We start from the raw sequence: 8,228 nt of genomic DNA on the forward strand, positions 1-8,228 counted from the left end.
AAAAATTAACATATCGTTCAACATACTACTAAATGGATAAAAAAATCTACATTAGAAGGTTGATGGGACCTGTCATTGATTTGACCACCAGAAAAGACGGCGATAAAAATCAAATAATTACAAATATTAATTACGTCCAAAACTCATGGTTCTTTTTTTAAAAACCACTAATTAACAAATCAAAATGGCATGAGCTAAAAATTCTACTTAAAGAGATCATACTGTACTTCATTAGAAAAAAATACGGGACTTTTCCTCAATGCGATTTAGTAACAAGTCGACAAATAATGAGCAAAATGGCAAAGTTTTATAAAACATCGCGTTTTTGAGAAGAAAAAAGTCAAACTCATTAGAAACCTTAAGTATCAACTTAAATCACTGCGAAATTCATTCATTTCTCCATAGAGAGAGATTGCGATCCTTCATTATCCAGGATAAGTCATAAACGGAGTCGCAGCCAATTAAGCGATAAGCTCTTCACAAAGAACAAATTTTAAATGACCAGATGAAACAATAAACATGTTCAATTGCAAATTTTGCACAAGTTTTCTCAGTTAGAATGTTAAGTAATCTGGAACTTACCAAAAAGCAGCAAAAATGGGCAATTATGCACAAACAAATTTTTAGAACTGGAAGTACCAAAACCATGAAGCCGTTATTTGAAAAAAAATCTTTCACAAAGATCAGTTTGTATCTTATATGAAATAAAGATTGACCTGATTTTTCTGAGAGTAAGCTAAATGTTGACAAAAATAAGATAAAAAATGAAGTTAAAAAAATCTGTTGAAAAAGTCTCTGTAAAATTCATAAAACAAATCTATTTGACTATAGATTACAAAAATAAGAGACATTAAATAACAATCGATTGCATTTTACATGTTTACTTAGACCTATTGAAGCAGCCATGTGGATCAGTTAATGGTTAGATTTGGTAAACACACTGCAAAAAAACTACAATAGGAGGAAAAATACAAGAATTCAGTTAAAGTTTACAAACACTTTTTTTCAAAGCCATAAAAGTCATTAGGTATTTTGGAAACAAACAGTATCTACATTCGGTCTCACTTTACGTAAATTTGAGCTTTAATTAATGGAGCCATAAATTAAAAATTTTGTCAGTAATCAACATTAAAAACAAAAGTGCAATACATTTTGAAAAAAAGGCAGCACGAAAATAAAAGTTTAAAAATTTTCTGATTGTAAGACTTCATGAGGATATCAACCCTATCACTGATTTTGCCGAGCGCCCGACAAACCACCCAAGTGTTTCAAATGTTTACGAATTGGAACAATTGTTGAGTGAAAAGTCAAAAAAAGGCAAACTTTTAATCCAGAAGACTATTATAGGGCGCCAAATTTCAACTAGCTTTCTTTTGGAGTTTACGGAGATTTTGTCAGAGGCTTATAGGTTCCATTTTCGGCAAACTTAGCAAAATGAACCGAAAAATCTCGTTTTGTGCACTTTTTTATGAAAAAAAATTTTATCAAAATTGTTAGCCAAAAAAAATTCACCGAAAATCTTCCATTTCTAACGGCAAGAACAACACTCTCACTTTAAAAGTTTTAATTTTTTTTAAACTATATTAGCAAAATTTAATCAAATTTTGCGGAATAATTACGGAAAATGTGAATAAAACAGTCGAATTTTCACAAAACTTTAAACCTCGAAAGCTCCCTGTAAAAAACAAAATTCGAAAAAATCTTTTTTTCCATATTTCAGGATTCACCTGCTTTTTAATGATACCACTCATAACTCTACGATGAATATATCGATCGGCCAAAATTGACTGAACAAAAAACCCATTTGAGTTTATAGTTCCTACCTCCCCACTAAATTGGGGGTCGGAACAACAAGTAAGGCTTGATGTTTATAGTGTGATTCATATTTGCATCTGAACATTCCTGGACATACCAGATATCGCCAATATCCCAAGGAGTATTATATACTTTACACATTATCTCAACACAATATACAGATACTATTGATGGTTTTGAATTTGCTTAATAAATTTATCTGGTTTAAAACTTTTAACTGATACTGTTATAAGGTTGAGAGAGAACAACCTTATGTAAATTATGCATACGATAATCTTGAAATAGCTTGACAAGATGCTCTACTTGTTCAAAGTATATTTGGCTAGAGAAAAGAAGCCTTGAGGAACAAGAAAGAACATGAGAACGGGTTATAAGGGAAGACCAAGTTCGAGAGCTTAAGACAGTTGGTGAAATTGGGTAGGGCCCTAGGCTTGCAAGTAAAAGAAGCTGGTTCGAAACCAGTATTGGTCCATTTTACAGTAATTGCACTTGCATAGACCCCGTAACAGATGCTCTTTGGGACTAACTATTTCGAGGTACCGTTGATTGACTCAAAACCGAACAAATCAGAGTTCACTTTCTTTGATTATGTCGGCTTTTCACAGGAAGTCCATGGTAGTCAAAAACACTGACAATTATGCGTGTATAAATTTCAACCATTCTAACGCCACCCTACAGTTTTCATGCATTATTCTGATAATCATAAACCAACCTAAACACATTAAAACACTGTAGGCTCAGAACCGTTTATTTGTAGGTAAAAAATTGTGGTTTATAATTGTGGCATTGCTGAAAACTGTATCAAATTTGTTGCAGATTATTTGTAGTAGCTGTTGCAACATATCCGAACAAAAATGAAAATGTGAAAAAAGCAAATTACTTCATTGTTACCTAAACCAAAGCATTTCAGAAGGTAACGAACGGATTTGCGCGTTTGCAAACAGGAAACACAATTTTTCTGATCAATTTTTTAGCTTTCCTTTTTTAAAACATGGCCTTTCTTCCTAGTTTACGGAAACTAAAAAACAAGTTTACTAAACAGACAGATATATGACAATGATACTTAAAAATTGACCAAATGGGCTAGAAACATGCTAAAAAATTATCTCGTTTAGTTTCCCCTGAATTTGATCCAAACTAAGGCTACTTCAGAAATGCTAACAAAAATCGCTTTCTAAAAACATTTCATGAATTTTTTTTGGTTCTAGAAGCAAAAAATTTCAAGGAAAACAGCCCTATTTATGTTCTGAGGTGCCATTGAAAAGTCAGATATTCATCTTAAATTATCAAAACCGATTACTTTTGTCAAATTTGGACAAAAATTAGCAAAAATGGTCATAACATTCTGCCTAAATTTGTTCGCACAAATTTTTTCTAAGGAAGCAAAATTTGAAAAGTATTCCTTTATAATGAAGCTCCCGATGCAGAGAGCTTTAATTTGGCAGAACTTATGTTAATCTGGGGTTCAATCGAAAAAGTCAAAAATGTGATTTTAAAGAATTTGACTCGGAGGCATCGATAGCGAACTGTTACTAATTGCCACCCCAGTGGGAATCCTATTTGGACATTTTGTTCGACCCCATAAAGAATTTTTTGAATGGGACCTGTTCTGTGAACCTTCACATGACTCCCATCACATATATGTGTCTAGAAATGCTCAGAAACATTGCAAACACTAGATTGGTATTATTTGTAAATTTCCCCTTGATGATTTCTACCAACGTCTCTTTTCCTCTATCGATTTTGTCAAAAAAAATCACTTCTTGCAGAGCAGGTCTGCACTTTTTTCTTTCAAGCTATTGTTTCATGGAATTTATTTGAAGAAATATATGTACTGCAAGAGTGTTTAGTTAAGGAACTCTGCAAAATGTGACTAGATTTATCCAAATTACGGTAGTTTGTTTTGTCGTAAATCACCTGTGACTTCAAAACAGAGAAAAAGCTCAATTGTTTATGTTTCCCAATCTAGCAAACATTAATGTCAAACCTTTGAAATGGTGCATGCTCAAAGGAGGAAACAACGGGAAAACCCTAAACACCGTGAATAATTGGATAATTTGGGTCCATAAATTGTCAATATTCTGAACGCACTCTTCCGCTGAGAACATTTAAAACCGTTAAGAATAATTGGACTGAATGTGAGAGTTCTGAAACTATGATATAGGTGAAGGACTCACTTTGCTTTTATAAAGTTATTGGCACAGTTATATAACCTCATTGACAAAAATATGTTCAAACAGCTAATTTACACGGTAAACTGCTTAATTTATAAAAAAAAAGTTTCCCCAGCACATTCCGATCCATTCTTTAATTTTTTTATATCTGACTAAAAAAGATTTGATTTCGCGAAAGTTTCCCATATTTACTTAAAAAAACGAAATCCAGATTAAAATGAGCCAGTTTGGCATTAACAACAAGAAATTGAGTTTTCAGCCTACGAGGAAAAAACTTAACCTAATATATTTTTCAAACTCACAAAAAATTTAGTCAAAAAGAAACTCTTCGATCAGATTGATCTGCTTATCAATAAACAGCCCTTTAAAAAAACTTCCATGCGACCTTTTTATTAGTTTGCCACAACTGTGACGTACTTAATTTTCAGTACCTTAACTTTTAGTAACATGAACTGTTTCTATAACCAGGCACTTTTCACATGCAAATTGAACATTTTTTGTCAAATGGCACACAGTGAAACAGAATTATTATGAACTAGTGATATATATTCAAGTGGAAAATTTCCTCGCCGAAACTTCTGCGACAATTTTTTGTTCACTTATGACTAATAAGGAGGCTCGGTAATGTGCGTAGGCGCACAATGTTCAGAACCCACTCATCCATTTTCTTGATTTTATCGGCTACCAAATAATGAAAAGATAGAAAACTTTCAAAAAAATACAAGTCGTTCAATAACACACTAATGGAATACAATAATGCCACGCTACAAGACCGATGAAATTTAATGTTAATCGGACTACTAGAAAAGACAATAGAAAAATAAAACAACAAACATGAATTACGATCAAAACTCGATGTCCATATCAAAGAAAAACATAACAAATCAATCATATGAAACGTCAACAAAACAAATAACCTATACTTCAATAAAAAAGACATTGAACCTGTCCTCAATGCGACTGGGTAACAGGTCGACAAAAAGAGCAAAAAGGTGAGTTCAAAAGTACGTTTCTTATTTGGAAACAGTTTAATTCAAAGTAATTATTATCATTGAATATTAACTGAACCCACTTAACTGTTTATCTATATCTCCATAGGAAGCAATTGAGACCTGTCCTTATCCAGTGTACCTCACATAACAACAGAAAGACGGACAAAAACCGGATAAAATAAAATGTTTAATTATCCTCTGCGGGAAAATGACAGTGAAACCGTTAAAATCATTAACTTGAATGTAAGAGCATTAAAAATGTCTGGGCTATATTGTAAAGCCAGAGGGAACCACCATTAATGCTATAATTTAAAAGGAAAACAAAAATTTATTATAACGTACAAAAAAATTAAAACCTCAAACATTTTTTGAAATGTCGAAGTGACAGTCATAATAAGGCCCAGAAACAGATGATTGAAACGAAATCAGTATAGAGACTAAAAGATAGCTGACTGGAAACGGGTTGTGACTTTTCCGTACAAAGCCTAAACTACAAAACGACTGAAAGGCTGTTTCATAAAAAACGAAGCTCAACAATCCATATAAGTTTTTGAATTTTTTTTTCAAGAGTCATAACAGACATAAGATTTCAACAAAAAAGATGAATTAAACTGATATTCCTCAGGAAGTCAATTGGGTCATTTATTAATGAGACTAATTCTTGATACTACGAAATCACAACAATTAATATACTCAGAAACGCAGTTTTTCGGCGCTGTGTATTTTCCCCCCCCCCCTATGCTTTTCTTCGTTTAGACCTGCAAAAAGTGTGATCGTTCGACAAAGAAACAAAACGAACTTGTAAATTGTGCAATTATGCTCAAAAATATTTTTTAAAAATTCAAAAATTGTGGTACCAACACAGGGAAAGCATAAGTTAAATATAAATCCGTTACAGACAATGACATACAACTCACAGGAAATTCCATTTGGCCTGTCTTCACTGCGACTAAGACCGAAAGTGACAGAAATAGGAAAAAATTATTGGTAAAGTCACTGACGTTCTCATAAAACAAATAAAATCAATGTCATAGGGATGCAAAACAGAACAATTGTTAAACAAAATTTTTCAGTAGATCAAAAGTTTTATTATATTTTGTATAACTAAAAAATTTAACCTAATATAATTTTCAAACTCACAAAAAATTTAGTCAAAAATAAACTCTTCGATCAGATTGATCTGCTTATCAATAAACAACCCTTTAAAAAAACTTCCATGCGACCTTTTTATTAGTTTGCCACAACTGTGACGTACTTAATTTTCAGTACCTTAATTGTTAGTAACATGAACTGTTTCTATAACCAGGCACTTTTCACATGCAAATTGAACATTTTTTGTCAAATGGCACACAGTGAAACAGAATTATTATGAACTAGTGATATATATTCAAGTGGAAAATTTCCTCGCCGAAACTTCTGCGACAATTTGTCGTTCACTTATGACTAATAAGGAGGCTCGGTAATGTGCGTAGGCGCACAATGTTCAAAACCCGCTCATCTATTTTTTTGATTTAATCGGCTACCAAATAATGAAAAGATAGAAAACTTTCAAAAACATACAAGTCATTCAATAACACACTAATGGAATACAATAATGTCACGCTATAAGACCGATGAAATTTAATGTTAATCGGACTACTAGAAAAGACAATAGAAAAATAAAACAACAAAGATGAATTACGATCAAAACTCGGTGTCCATATCAAAGAAAAACATAACAAATCAAACATATGAAACGTCAACAAAACAAATAACCTATACTTCAATAAAGAAGACATTGAACCTGTCCTCAATGCGACTGGGTAACAGGTCGACAAAAAGAGCAAAAAGGTGAGTTCAAAAGTACGTTTCTTATTTGGAAACAGTTTAATTCAAAGTAATTATTATCATTGAATATTAACTGAACCCACTTAACTGTTTATCTATATCTCCATAGGAAGCAATTGAGACCTGTCCTTATCCAGTGTACCTCACATAACAACAGAAAAACGGACAAAAACCGGATAAATTAAAATGTTTAATTATTCTCTGCGGGAAAATGACAGTGAAACCGTTAAAATCATTAACTTGAATGTAAGAGCATTAAAAATGTCTGGGCTATATTGCAAAGCCAGAGGGAACCACTGGGACTAAGACCGAAAGTGACAGAAATAGGAAAAAAGTATTGGTCAAGTCACTGACGTCCTCTTAAAACAAATAAAATCAATGTCATAAGGATGCAAAACAGAACAATTGTTAAACAAAATTTTTCAATAGATCAAAAATTTTTATTATATTTTGTATAACTATCGATTATAAATTTGAGAAAAATTTTTCAAGCCAGCAGGAGTAAAATAGCTCTTTTTTGAGCTTACAAAAAAGATGACGCAGTTTTATGGTGTCTACTTCCAGCAAATATCAAGAAAATGAGCTATAAAAGCATAATTAGTCCCATTTCTGATAAAAATTCTAAATTTTGGAAAATTTAGCATACATTCTAGCAAAAAAACTCGGATCGAACCATTCCGCAAACCTCTAATTTTCTAAACTAGGCTTTCAATATATATACGGAGATTGCGGCTTTTTCGGTTGAGGAATATCCACGTACAAAAAGTACTTCAGATTTGAGTCAGTGTGCGCAGGTCAACACAAAAATCGAAACGCAATTTCAGGATAATATAGTACAGTGCATTAGTAGTTCGGTAGTGAACTGCGAACCACCATCTCTCTCACAATCAGATAACTTTTCCGAATATAAGCTGTAATTTGCGAAGAAATCAAAGTAATGATAATTTGAGGAACAGATATTTCCAAGGTTAGCAAAGGGAGTGTTGTCTGAAGGTTCCTCCCGATGGAATTTATTTGTTTGATAATAGCTAAATATACCTGCAGCGAGTCCATGGATTTAAATTTTTTAAAAACTGTTTGACACATGAACTGCCCCCCCCCCCCTTACCTTACTTTAAAGTCCCTGGTAAATTAACAAAAAATAAGTCAAATTCGTATCATAAAAGATTATGAAATAAAAACACTTTGGAGAATAAGACTCCAAAATAGCCAAAAGTGGTTGGGGAAACGAGACAAATATTAATAGATAGAAACTTTATAAAACTTCACATTCAAACTCAAAATAATAAAAAAAACTTGATTGATGTTGTGCTATTACTGTTATGGCACATTTTCACAGTAGTCGCGCCTGCTTGGTCCCCCTAACAGGTTATGGGCCCGGAGCATATTCTCTGAGTTTAAACGCAAAACAAAGAGACGA

The sequence above is a fragment of the Convolutriloba macropyga genome, chromosome 1 (assembly GCF_964194025.1).
Source record: "Convolutriloba macropyga chromosome 1, txConMacr16.3, whole genome shotgun sequence".
Classification (NCBI taxonomy): Eukaryota; Metazoa; Xenacoelomorpha; order Acoela; family Convolutidae; genus Convolutriloba; species Convolutriloba macropyga.